Consider the following 12,067-nt stretch of genomic DNA (forward strand, 5'->3'; position numbering starts at 1 on the left):
AAAATCCAGTGTGTCTTTTATACCTGACAGCCGTTGTCAATTAGGACAAGCCACATTTTAAATGCCCAGTAGTCTCCCGTGGCTGGTCGGTCCCATGCTGGCCGGAAGGGGTCTAGGGAATAGGGTGTGGGTGAGTGCGTCAGAGACCGGCCCTGAGTGCAGGCCCTTCATCTGACCAACTGAGGAAGATAACGCTATTCTCTTTTACACCCGCGGCTTCTCAAACGGAGTTTTCTTATATCGAAATACAACGTCCACACAGTGAAAGTCAACTGGGAAGTCAGGGTTGGCAGATGTTTCCAACATGGCTTTAGACTGGCTTCCTCAAAACCCTGGTGGGCATTGATGCTTACAGCCTAGATTTTCTCTTCGAACGATTATTATTGACTTCACCTTTCGGCTGTCCATACTCGATCAATTCCTTTTCTAAAGTCTGTTCAAGCCTCCACCATGCTAGGCCAGATTTTGAAAAAGAGGAGCTTTCATGCCATCAGAAGTGTTCCATGAATCCAGCTTTTCCTCTTATCCACACTCCCAGAGCTTCTCTTTCCTCCCAAGGACATTTACTGTCTTCCCAGTTTCCGCCTGTCAAAATCCACTGAAAGTCAGAATGTTATCAAGTGCAACGTAAAGGCTGGTACGTGGAAACATTGCCTCCCCCAAGGGAATTTGTAGCTACTTAAAAACAAAACCAAAACCAAAAACCCTAAGCTAAAGGACTCAAGTATCCACTGTGGAATCATAGGTTTTTGGTAGAAGCAAGTAGAAAGATTCCTCGGTGTTTCCGAAATGACATTTTATAGATCAGGGGTCAGCAAATGACAGCCCCAGGGGCTAACTTCTGACCCACTGCCTTTGCGCTTAACGCATGGTTTTAAACGGTTGAGAAAAAAATCAGAGAAGAATCATATTGCATGACAAGTGAAAATGACTTGAAATTCAAATGTTAGGATTCATAAGTAGTTTTTTGGGGACACAGTCATGCTCATTCGTTTGCATATGATCTAGGGTTATTTTCAGCTACAACAGCAGGACTGAGCATTTGCAGTAAAGACAGTATTGCCCACAAAGCCTAAAACATTTCCCATCTATCTTTTTTACAGAAAAAGTGTGCCAAACCCTGACACAGGTGATTACCTGTAGCGCCTCCTTGTAGCTGTACTTCGTGCATCTAAAACCCTTTTCTTCAAGCTACAAAACAGGTCTATATTAGTCACAGAATCAGAATTCCATGTCTGATTACAGAAGCTCAGGAAATCTGTTAATTGAATAAATTATGTAAAAATCAGAATCATCCATCCAAGACTCCCACAATAACCAGCCTTCACATTACGTGTCAAAGGATGTTTCTATCCCAGAATGACAGCAGCCTTTATCCTGGTCAGCCAAACCATCAAAGATTATTATAGAGGGCCCGGCTTGGCACTCCCTCCTTTGCTTCCTCCCCTTCTCTCCCTCCCCCCCCCTCTCCTTTCCTTCCTTCCTCTCTTTCCAGTCTGGCTTTCACAGCTCAAAAAGGGGAGCAACCCCTTCTACTTGGTGACAAACTATGTCCCTGTAGATTCAGCGATCTTAGTGTGACAGTCTACGAATCGGGAGAAACTGACAGAGCAGCGAAGGGCTGATGAAGCGGTTCAACAGGTCGCTGAGTAATACTTTCTCACAGTGTCAACTCCGTACAACCCATTCCTGAGCCCAGACAATTCAAGAACAGTATGTGAATATGCATGTTCGCAGGGCCAGTGCCACGCCAGGTGAGCACGGAAATGCGATCTGCAGGCATCAAACAGATACTGTTGTTTTCTCTGCATCACATGAAAAAGCCTCAACTTAGAGATACTTAACCTGCCCAGGGGCACACAACTAGCAGTTAGCAGAGCCAGGATCCCTGTCATGGGGAAACCTTACTAAGTGTGTGGTTGTCCCTTTTCTACCCCCACACCCATATTTTCATATTGTATACTCTTCTCTCAGATGTATGCAACCTTCCACCCAGAGCGCCTAAGGCATAGCAGGGAGCCGTGAAGTAGGAGTTTTGGATTATATAACAGGAATGCAGGAAGGGAGGGAGAAGCTTAGAACATCTAAAATCAGATTTTCAGTTCCTTGGCAAGACAACAGCCTTGAAAGTCAGGCTTTTTCAGTAGAGAAAAGGGTTTTTACAAATTCTCTTCTGTCCTCCTTTACCACATCAAGGAACATGTCTGGAAGACTTGATCACAGACTTTCACGAAGGAGAGGTCTATGTAATAAAGAAAAGCCTGCTCTTTTTCCTCTCAGTGGTCTATGGGGGGAAGGGCAGAGTTAGAGAGGCAGGGAGAGACATGCGTCCCAGATCTTCCTTCTCTGTGCCAATGTCCTTGAGAGAAGAGTAGCAGCAGATAATGTGAAGGGAAAACCTAAATTGGAGGGGCTTCAACTTTCTGCTGGAGACTCTGGGAAGAACCACCTCACGAACTGGAGACAGCCAGTGGCACCAACATGGAGACAGCCATGTTGAAGTAAACTCAGAATGCAATACAATTAGGCAGGAGGAAGGCCTCACTTCGGTTCCCTTAAGGACCTCTGCTCCCATGTGGGACATCTGGGAGGACTGGGGCTGTGTGATAGACATGAGTTTAGAGTTTGGTTGAGGAATTTGCCAACAGCATTCATGTCCGTAGTGTCCTCAGGCCCGGTGAAGACCAAGGCAGGGTTGAGGTGTTAGTGAAGAGAAGGGCTATGAGAGAAGGCCACCCTCCCACGTCAGCTGCAGACACCCACAGAACACGTGGGAGCTGGTCCAGTCACCCTCAGGAGTGGGCCAGTCAAGGATGTGGCTCCGAGTATCTCACAGTCCTCCCACCATTCCCCAAAACACTTAGCACCTTCTGGAAGAGGGGGCCAGAAATCTGGCAAACTTGAGCATTGTCCTGAAAGAAACAGAATATTTCAGTCTAAAGAAACTATTTAAAGTGTTGATTTGAATTATACTAATTAGACTAAAATATAACTTCCCCCCACTAACGAATACCATTGGGGGGGTTATAAATAATATCATATAGGTTATAGAAAAAACAACCCACTTTGTTATTCTCGGTCAAAATCTGAGCACGGCGTCAGTACGCTTGTCCCATCCCAAGCCCATGCTGTACACCCTTGCGTTCTACTGCTCCATTATGCTAATGGTAAAGCTTCGGTCAAAATCTTAGGAAAGTGAAACATTTGAACATTTTTCAAGCATATCTCTAAGCTGAAGTGGTGCCAGAGGGTATATCGCATGTCATAATCAATAATAATGCCTTTCTCATTGAGTGGCTGTGGAGGTAACCGAGGACTTAGAACAGAGCCTGACAAGAAACGTTCTGTGTTTGCCATCATCATCATTTTTCATTTTCTACGGGAACTATTGTTGACTGACTCCCCAGCACCCATATGTCCCTTTCTCCCGCGAGGTAGTGGCCACGTGGTTTAAATGGGATTGAGCCCAGCCCCAGCTCCCAGAGTGGGCCCCGATTCCTGAATCTATCAGAGTAATCCCTCCCGTTGTCACAGTGTTTGGTTCAAGAGTGGGCAGAGATCCTAAATTGGTTCAACTGGAGCGGAAGCTGGTGTTTCTATTTGACGTTTGGGGAGGAAAGCTCTCTCTTTCCTTTGTGTAGTATGGAGAGTGAATTTGTGATCTCAAGTTGCAACAGCCAATTTTCGTACTACAGGATGTAGGATGTGTTAGTGGTTCTCAGAGTTTCTGACCTGATGATCATTTTGCATCCTTAAAAATTATCGAGAACCACAAAGAACTTTCATTTATGTGGGTAATATTTATCAATATCTACTCTATTAGGAGTTAAAACCAAGAATTTATAATAGCAATATACCTCTTATAGGATAATATAAATAACATAGTTTTCAAGAAAAAAATAACTAAATTTTCCAAAACAAAACAAAAATTAGTGAGGGAATGGCATTGTTTTTCGTATTTTTGCAAACCGCTTTAATATCTAGGTTAATAAAAGACAACAGGATTCTCATGTCTCATGTGTTCCATCTGTTGTGATAACACAACATCCAACCTCTGGAAAACTCCAGTGTGTGCTCAGGACAGAATGAAAGTGAAAAAATCAAACAGGTCTGGGTGTGTGTATTAGCTTTCTATTGCTGCTGTGACAAATTAACTCGAATTTAGTGCCTTAAAACAACACAAAATTTATCTTACACTTTGCAGATCAGAAGTCCAAAATCCGTCTCTGGGCTAAAATCCAGGGGTCAGCAGGGACGGTTCCTTCTTGAGGCTCTGGTAGATTCATTTCCTTGGCCTTGCCGGCTTCCTCACATTCCTTGGCTCGAAGCTTCTCCTCTATCATCAAAACCAGCAATGCAGTATCACCAGGGCTGCTTCTCTGTCTCTGCTGCCCTGTCTCCTTCTTAGAAGGCCCCTGTGATGATACTGGGCCACCTAGACAATCCAAAGTAAACACCCATCTCAAGATCCTTAATCACATTTGCAGAGTTCCTTTTGCATTTAAAGTAACATATTCACTGGTTTTAAGAATTAGAATGGGGACATTTTGGGGGGACCATTAGTCAGCTTACAATGGTATTATAAAAATTGACTTGACTTCAGGGATCTACTCAAAGTGTCTTGGAACCCCAAGGGTCCTTCTTGGCTGCTCTACAGAGATCCAAAGTAATGCTGGTTTAAACAAAATAGGAGTCTTTTCTCCCCATTTTATAGTTGAGGCATAAGCAGTTCAAGGCTGGCATGGTGGCTCCATGGGGTCAGGGATTCCGAATCGTTTCCTCTTGTTCCACCTTAATCTGTAAGGATTCAAGATGGTTTGTCTTCAAAAGGGTTGCCTTAAAAAAAAAAAAAAAGTGCTGCCTTTGTCTGTACGATTCAAGATGACTCACTGCCACACCCAAAATCTATCCAATGGGAAGGAGAAGAGGGCGGAAGGACCCCCACCCCCCCCCAATGCAAGACTCAAAAACTGTTTCTATCCCTTCTGCTCTTACCTGGTCAGTCAGATCTGATCATGTGGTCATACCAGCTACAAGGTGCTTGGAAAGGTAGCTGGACCATCATGGATCCAGCCAAAAACTTCACTGGAATTGAGTATTCTCTACATCCATTCTCACCAAGAAAACCCAGTGTGATGATGGAAATTACAAAGAGAGCAGAGCCAAGAAATTCTCAAAGAAATGAAACCAGACCAAACCTTACCTACAGCCTACCCCTGAGCTTTTCAGTAGCATGAGCCATTACTTTTTATGTTAAAATCTGTTTGATTTGGGGTTTCAGTTATTTGCAGCCAAAAGCTATCTGCTTCAGTACTATACAGTATTTTCCCAACCAAAAAGTGAGAATATAGGGTTTTACAAGTGCATATGCACTAGAGGGACAGTGAGACAGATGATTTAAAATTGGAACCGTTGCAAAAAAAATGGGGGGTGGGGAGGGGAATGGCCCCTAGTTTTAACACTAATTCTAGTTGTGACATAGTCTCCTTATTAGCTAAAAATCCAACAATAAGAAGCTTTTTTGGAGAAGGCTTGAGAACTATGGATTTATGAGTCTAACTTCTTTACCTAGACAAGCTATAAGACTGTAATAGAAGATGGTATCATTGAACACAAAACTAAGGCTATCTTATGGGGGGGCTCGTACAGAGTCTTTATGGTGTCAGAACCCTCGGCCCCTTCCACCTTGTTCTACTTTCCTAGAGTGGATCCCTGTATCCACATGGTCTAAAGTAACTCACCACCACATCTGGGGTATCCTCAGGAAGAAGAATAAAAGCAAGATCATTCCCCAGCCCTCTAAGGGCCGTGAATTTTCATTGAGGAAATTTATCTATCACTAACCCTTTCGATTTTCCCAGAGGAAAGAAGGAGAAGGAGGAGAAGGAGGAGGAGGAAGAGGAAGAAAATGAGGGTAATCATTTACATAATTTAATTTGAATTTTAAAACAATGTTTTTTTTCCCCCCAAAGCTGTAAAATAAAACGAATCACTGAATTATAGGATTTGGGAACGCTGAAGTAAAGGCTCATGTTAGGCCATGTATCAGCTGGATGGATGGATGATAAAAGATAAATCACAGCAGACTTTTTAGAAAATTACATCAAAAGAGTGAGATGGTAACTTCCGTTATTATGAAGCAGGGATTTCGCAATTTGTACCCCTGAAACTCACAGTAGACGTGGGAATGTTCAATTCACAGTCTCGGATGTCAGACTTTTCCCTTTATAGACATTGGGGGGGAAAATGTCTAAGAACTTGAATATAAGGAAATAAGTTATCCCAAATTAACAGGAGAGAACCAAATAGCTGCAGACAGGAAAGGGTTAACCAAGGGGTCCTGGCCTTAATCGCTGAGTCTGATCTCACTTAATATTTTAATATTAAGAAGAGAAACTATATAGTCAAAACTTCATTTATGGCAACATTGTTTTGGAAAATGAAAAGACAAGCCAATGGGACCAAATTTGAAGATTTTTCAAGGCTCTCTAAATGTTTAAAATTAGAAGATAACATTTGGGGGTTGATAACTCATTTAAATTAAATGTAAGGTAACGAATTTTTGCGCTAACGATGATGTTGCTAAGGAGTGTAGGGTTCACGATACCTTGTCCTCTGATCTTGGCTGCCTTTCCTTGCTGGGTGAGTTTCGATCACAAAGTGTTGAGGTAAAATATTTTTTAATGTTTACTGGAACAGAAGAGAAAAGCCAATGGGAATCCTCTTTTTAATTTTTTTAAAGATAGAACAAAGCAGCACTCACTGTAAAAGTCAATTATTAATTAACATTAATGAATTTGGTCACGAAAACTCCTCCCTTTTCAATAAAGGGAGTCAATTTTTCTTCCCTTTCATACCCAAGTGCCCATGATTAGTGTGTTCTTTCCCTCTTTCTACAATTTTGATTACATGGTAAAGAATACATTAAAACTGGCAGTACTTGCCTATTCAATCTCTTCATAATGATTTCAACAAATATCCAAGGACTATAATGGTAATAATACCAGAACATGCAGTCCTTAAAATTACAGTGGGTTGCATTCCTTCAAAAGGTACAATAAATCAAAAGATTGTGACTCAAATCTGGTTTTCTCATAGGAACACTGTTGCAATAGCAGGGTTATGTTTGTAACCAATTGCCTGATGCTATCTATCTGTGCATATATGTTTAGAAATAACCACCGCATTCACATCTAATCCAGTCGAAATTATAGCCTACGTACTTACAATAAAACTCTTTTTAATACGGACATAAATTAATGGCCAGTGTGGTCCACAACCAAAGGATAAGCATCATATTTATTTGAGAGGGCTTATGAATGGCAAGATGATCGGTGAGGCTCTGAGGGCTCTGTTGAGCCCTTCCAGACATGATTGTGCCCGGGGCTCAGGAGGCAGGGTGGTTCCTGGGAAATGAGCTATGCCAAGTGCGGGGAGGTAAGCCCAATGCTTCCACCTCACACGTGAGAATGGGGGGTGGGGAGGGATGACCAAAGAAGAGAGAACCTGAGGGCGTCAGTCCCTGGTTATACCAGATGGTATCTTCTTCTACCCGAGCTTTGGTTGGTTCTGGGAGCCTCCTTTACAAGGCTTATGTGCTTTGCTTATTTTAGCCACTACTTGCTTTCAGTTCCTCTGCTCGGCAGTGGAAGTAGCAATGTCTGCCTGTCCTACGAGCACATCCAAAGGAAAAATGGAATTTTTGCCTTGTGCCCACCTTCAACGCTTTCTAAAGGGCTATTTAAACAGTTCCAAAAGGTAAAAGATGATTATAATTTCTCTTCTTATCTAAATCTATTGATACAACCCCAAATTCTATCCTGTTTTGATCGGCTCTGTTGACAAGTATTATTGGAGTGGTGGAAGGGAACTTCCACTTTTATTCTGTATATTTCCAGACAATGTAATACTTTCTCTCTCTTTTTTACAAGGGTATATAACTTAAAAATGTAGAAAGCAAACATGGGAAGGACAGTACAGAAATGGATTGATTTGAGTCAAATTCAGGGAAAGTAGAAAAGAAAATGAAATAGATATGAAAGAATGAGATCTTGATGCAAAATCTTGAGTATTGAGTAGTGAATTTGGGGTTTCATCTACTTCCCCACTGGTTTTTACTCAAATTAGATCAATGAGAATTTACAGAAAGGTCTCAGGGGTGGCAGGAAAGGGGTTTGACTGTGGGAAAATTTTGCTTCAGAAGTATCCCCAACCCTGCTAGTCACCTATGGTGACAGTAATAGCAACCCCTCTTTCTTCTAGAAGAAATTCCCCAAAGCCTCAAAGGTCACTAGCTGTAATGATGCTGACTGCTTGCCCCATCTCTGATTCCACGGTAAGGTCATAGCACAAAAGGAGGTTAACGAAGGGATTCAATGATGGAAATACTATTTTCAGGAAATTAACTTGGTAGCTGTATATAATATGAATCAGAGGATACAGTCGTATGAGGCAAAATCTCTAAAGAGAACATGGAAAATAGCATTTATTGACCACATACTATGTGCCAGGGACTTACATTTCTTACCTAATTGTAAAATATCCCCTTCCTTCCAAAATAGGAATTATTATTCCCATTCTAAGTAAAGAGAAATTAAGCGGCTTGCCCAGATTCTCAAGGAAATAGGTGTCGAAGAATCAGGACCAGGATGGAGTTAGCCTTCTGGGGCGGGAAGGATGAGGCTGAGAGACACTGAAGACAGGAAGAGGATTTGGTGACTCTATGAGAAAGTTAAAAATGAAAGCAGATGGCTGCCTGGCTGGCTCAGTCAGTAGAACGTGCAACTCATGATCTCAAGTTCATGGGTTCAAGCCCCACATTGAGCTTGAACTTAATAAAGTTTACATAATACAGAAAGAAAAAATGAAAGAGGAATCGAGGCTGATTTCAAACCCTGAAGCCAGGTGGCTAAGTGACTGATGTGGACAAAGTTAGGGAAACCAGAAGATGAAATTGTAAGAAAGAAGTAGCATTTTTCAACATTATCAATAAAATTGTATTTTCAAAAATCAAGCAGCGCAATATGGTATATATTGAAGAGCAATCCTTTTCCTTCTCTTTCCAATCCTACTCTCAAAACACAGTGAATATTAATTGCTTCTTGTGTGTTCGTCCTTGAAATTTTATTGTATGATCAAATATGATCATATGCTACCAACTCCTATTTACTTTGCCTTTAATAGCATATTTTTAAGATAGAGCTTTCCAGATCAGATATGCCTTATCCTTCTTAAAAGCTATATAGTATTTCAGTGTACGAATGCTGCTATATGTAACCAGTCTGCCCCAATTAGTACTTTGGCTATATTTAACGGAATTGTTTTCATAGGATATTGTTGCTGCTATTACTGTTTGCAACTTACAAAACATTGCCATGGTGCAAATTCTTGTATGTGAATTTTTTTCTACATATTCATGAACGTGTATCTCTAAGACAAATTCTTAGAAGTGGAAGAATCAAGTCAAATAATTTGTATTTTTAAATTCTAGTAAATGTCTTTTAACTGTTGATAGACATTGCCAAAAAAAAAATAGTATGTACTAATAAACACCTATACTCACAGAACACAAAGGGCCCCAATTCTCCACATTCTCATTAGGATGAATATTTTCAAACATTTTTGTCTTGCCAGCCTGACCCATGAATAATGTGACTGTGTTTTGGTGTTTAGTTACTGCCTGATTCTAGACATTCCTAGTTTGGGAAGCTGCAAGGTAGCTTAAAGGGAGTACTCTTTTTTTTCTTTTTTTAAAGATTTTATTTATTTATTTGACACAGAGACAGCCAGTGAGAGAGACAGCCAGCGAGAGAGGGAACACAAGCAGGGGAGTGGGAGAGGAAGAAGCAGGCTCCCAGCAGAGGAGCCCGATGTGGGGCTTGATCCCAGAACGCCGGGATCACGCCCCGAGCCGAAGGCAGACGCTTAATGAGTGAGCCACTCAGACGCCCCTAAAGGGAGTATTCTTGTAGGCAACTGGGAATGTAGGATCTGCACTTGAATAAGTGGAGAGAGAGATAGATGTTGATTTTGGAATCATGACTGTAAAGAAAATAAAGTTCTCTAGAAGAGTGAGTGTAGAGTTTAAGAAGCAGAGGAATGATATGAAGCCCTGGGGGCCAGAGGTGATGGCAGAGAGAAGAACAAGCTATAAGGAGACCGATACAAGGGAGAGAAGAATCAGGAGGACTCAAGATTATAGACAGCAAAGGAGGAGAGTTCCAGAAAAGAAGTAAGAAGTGTACTGTGTGGCATCAGAACTAAGAAAATGACCAAAAAGGATCCCTTTGTTTTGCCGGAGAAATAAAAATGGATTCATCCAGTCTTAGGAGTATCCAGATGTTGGGACTCTTGTGGACTCTTATGGCGTCTTGTTAGAAAAGCATGACTGTTTACTAGAAAATTCTACCATGATGAAGCCAGTGTGAAACGCAGCCAGCTCTTTAAAATCCTCCAAAGATGAAGTTGGCTTACTTCCAAAATGTTAAATAATGTTGGCAATGAAGTAGAAGAGAGTTTCACCATGACTAGTCTGGCCTTTCCATCCCAGTGGACTCGGCACACTCATTATTTTACTAGGAGTCCCACCTCCAAAATGAAGATGGGGCTGGGAGGGAGGCCTGGAATGGCAGGGGCAAAAGGTTATAATGTTATCTTCAAACACATAAAATGTAATCATTCATTCCAATATTGCTGTAACAAGTCTTATCACACTACACACCTAATAAAGCAAATTGAAATAACAATAAACAATAAAGAAAATGTGACTTATGCTTGGAATGAGAGTCGTGAGCCCCAGGTGACTGTCCTCAAGTTTGTACAAAGTGTACTTCCTGCAAATGCCTGCAAATGTCTGGGCATCACCTCCCGCTCTCCCCGTCCGCCACCCCCACCCTCATATTAGGCTGGGGATGGCTTTGCCCCCAGGAGGTCTCTCTAATCCAAACTCATCCAAAGGAAGTTTCCACCAGATTGTGTTCTATAGGATGTCGCCCTTTTCTAAATCAAACCTCAGCTGGACCAAAATAAGTCACCAGAAGGTAATTTGCTTCTGACCGGTGATTACTGGTTTGTTTGAATCTTTTTTCTCTATTCGGAAATGTGAATTTCCGCCCAGTGTCTGGTCTCAACGCTAAGAGGGATTAATAGAGCTTCACATTAAACAGGGAATTGTTTTCTTTGATGGATTGGAATCCTTTGGGGGGGGGGTGTCAGTCTTTATGAATACACAAGAGAAAGACTGTCTTATTTCCTAAATCCAGAAGGACACAGAGAAAGATGCTCTTTATGGACAAACTGCACCTGTGAAAAGACAGCCTGGGGTCTATTAGAAAAATCAATGTGAGGGACGCCTGGGTGGCTCAGTCAGTAAAGCGTCTGCTTTCAGCTCAGGTCATGATCCCGGGGTCCTGGGATCAAGCTTCTCTCTCTCCCTCTGCCCTCGCCCTTCACCCTTGTGCTCTCTCTTGCTATCTCTCTCTCTCTCTCAAATAAATAAATAAAATCTTGAAAAAAAAAGAAAAATCAGTGTGACTTGAAGTCAAGACATAACAGTTAATCTAGGGGAGGTGACGTTTTCTTGCTCTCTTCCTGACCGAGAGATTTGCCTCGTGGTGTACTCTCTGCCCGTTTTGTCAATGATGGCTGGGGGTGCACTTGCATTTTGCCAGGAAATTTGTGTCCATCTACTCAGCCACACGCTTGAACAGTCAACTCAGAAGAAGAAAAATCAGGTTAGTTATTTAAATGAGTCTGTTAATTGCTCTACAAAAACTGACTTCACTGACAAGTCAATGTAGCCACGATACTAAATCTGTTAGCTCTGGGCTCTACAAATTTTCACATTTCTTGGCTTTTGACAATTTGATGAAAATTAGGGATGCTGAGGGACGCCTGGGTGGCTCAGTCGGTGAAGCATCTGCCTTCAGCTCAGGTCATGATCTCAGGGTCCTGGAATCGAGTCCTGCGTCGGACTCCCTGCTCAGCGGGGAGTTTGCTTCTCCCTCTTCCTCTGCCCCTCCCTCTCGGCTCGTGCTCTGTCTTTCAAATAAAGAAATGAAATCTTAAA

At 42.0% G+C, this 12,067-nt stretch overlaps 1 long non-coding RNA gene across 1 annotated transcript in view; it reads right to left on the minus strand.

Annotated features, from left to right (window-relative positions):
- The window catches only part of LOC113258495 (uncharacterized), a 45,418-nt gene extending 38,728 nt beyond the window's left edge, over positions 1 to 6,690 (minus strand). The window contains exons 1-4 of the long non-coding RNA XR_008956253.1: positions 6,608 to 6,690; positions 4,196 to 4,435; positions 1,138 to 1,258; positions 24 to 585 (exon numbers count right to left, since the gene is read on the minus strand). This is a non-coding gene — a long non-coding RNA (uncharacterized LOC113258495). The remainder of the gene's footprint in view (positions 1 to 23; positions 586 to 1,137; positions 1,259 to 4,195; positions 4,436 to 6,607) is intronic.
- Positions 6,691 to 12,067: the final 5,377 nt, after the last annotated feature.

The sequence above is a fragment of the Ursus arctos genome, unplaced genomic scaffold (genome assembly GCF_023065955.2).
Source record: "Ursus arctos isolate Adak ecotype North America unplaced genomic scaffold, UrsArc2.0 scaffold_3, whole genome shotgun sequence".
NCBI classification, from domain to species: Eukaryota; Metazoa; Chordata; class Mammalia; order Carnivora; family Ursidae; genus Ursus; species Ursus arctos.